Genomic DNA, 2,241 nt, shown 5'->3' on the forward strand with positions numbered 1-2,241 from the left:
TCTATGTTTGTTACACAGTGCATTGGTCTTAATTTCTGTGGGATGGGGTTGCCAAAAGTTGTGTACTGATTATAAATTTTACATCATAGATGTTGATGTATAAACTGTATTTTATATAATTCCTTAGAGTTGAATTTAATCTAAAATGGGCCCTGAATTTATCCTGCTGGTTGGAAATTTAGAGCTTCAAATGTTGGTACTTCTCCTTTCTGTATCCTGTATTGTGCAATGGCCCTAGGGGAATAAAAAAAATAGAAAATGTAGGGAGGTCTCTGTAATCTTTGAGTCATACTGACTAGCACTACTATTCTTATTTGAGTCTGCACAATCATTTAATTTCCATTCTGGTGTCTGTGAATTTGTACTAAGTTTTAAGCTCTAAAGTGTAGCGCCTCAGTGCCCAGGGTTTAGTGTTTTTACATACTAACATATATCCTTTGCAAACACTGTGAAGATAGCTTGAAATTATCTTACCTGGTAACAGCTCCCTCTCCCCCAGCCAAAATGTGGTTGTAGAGACAGGTAATTATGAGACACCTTGGAGCTGAGCTTGGACTCTTCTTCAAGTGTCAGTGGATTTACCGATTATTTGGTGTTAACTCCTAAATAATGAGTGAGACTTGGTCTGTAACCTCAGAAAACTCAAATCAAGTTATATGTTGAAGAGTTTAATAGAAAAGGGGGGCTTTTATATTACTACTGACCTTAACTTCTGAGAGGTAAACCTTACATCTCAGCTCTAAAATTGCCTATTTCAGTTTTGTTGGTAGTTATGAATCAGTCAGTCTTTGGGATGCTTGGCCTGCAACTATGGGAATTGATGAGTGTGTCTATTTTTATGCTAGGTACTCCTGGATGTGGCCTCAAAGAACAGAACTGTGTGGCTCAGGCACTTTTCTGAAATCTCTGGCTTTACAAGACTTCCTGCTGCAGATAAGGACACTGACTTCTCTTATCTGCTTGTCCCCTGGTGCCTCTCTCTGGTGAGATACTGACTTTACCTGCAGAGCTGGATTGCTTTTATCCCTGAACTATATACTGCAGATACTCAAGATTAGTGTCAGGAGAGGAGAAAGGGTAATTGTTTTCTGGGGAGGAGAATTGTGTAGGTGGTAGTTCTGTTAAAAACTGGAGGCTAGAGTGGTATTTAGTCAAATATGGCTGCCACACAGCAGTGAAAGAGCCTTTTGGCATCTTTTTTTCAAACAGCTTAATGCTGACATGCTTTGTACTCTGGCAGTTATTCTAGGGGAAAGTGTTTGAAATGTTTTATCCATTAAACACATTCTTACCTGCTTTAGTTGTAAATCACGTTTTTATCGAGGCTTCTGGAATACTAATGATATCTGGTTTTTTTTTTTTTTTTTTTTTTTTTTTTTTTCAATCTTAAAATGTATTTATTTTTTTTCCCCTTTTCTATTTTAATAAAAAGGAAAAAAAAGAAAAAGGTTATAACTAACAAAAGAAAAATTATATACAAAAGTACAATGACTATATACAATATATACAAGTAATAAATGTCTAAACAATGTCTAGTCCATTTGTATTTGACAAATTCAGAGAAAATAATTTCATTATCTATCCTATTTTGTTAAGTCCAAAATGTATCTAATTCACTTTCTATCCTAATTAATCTTCAACTATAACTAACTAACCTTCAACTATAACTAACTAATCTTCAACTCCCTCAGAGACCCAAGAAGGAAATAATATTAGCTAACAAAAATAAAAACAGAAAGTGCATGCAAGCAACTTCCAAAAAATTTGTGAGTTGACAGAAACAGCCAGCTGCCTGGACAGTCACCTGAGGTTTCTCCACAGTGTTGGGGCATCATCTTCAGCCTATAGGCTTAGCATATCTGACAGACTCATTTGTGAGGTAGGATGTACACAAGGTCGACAGTTCAACCTCACATTGGGTGAGAGCAGTCCATGTACCAGAAACACCTGAATTCCACTAGTGTCATGTCATGACTCAGGATTTTAAATTCTGGAAATTGTTGTTGATTTTTTAATTCAGCTGTCCATTCTTGGCTGTGTATATATGGCTTCATCTTAACATCCCGTTCTTCTCCACATCCCTCTGTCAAATGCCAGTTTACTATTGCGAGGCGTGAGCTTAGTTACTCTTCAAGAATAACTGTTTCAGCTGCTGTTCCATTGCACATCAGAAGCCATCGGCCCACTGCCTATTCAGCTGCCTTCGAAGAAAAGGGCACTGTACCTTTTCCAAATTGCGAA

This window comes from Peromyscus californicus, unplaced genomic scaffold (genome assembly GCF_007827085.1).
Source record: "Peromyscus californicus insignis strain IS unplaced genomic scaffold, ASM782708v3 Scaffold_10__1_contigs__length_136768540, whole genome shotgun sequence".
Lineage (NCBI taxonomy): Eukaryota > Metazoa > Chordata > Mammalia > Rodentia > Cricetidae > Peromyscus > Peromyscus californicus.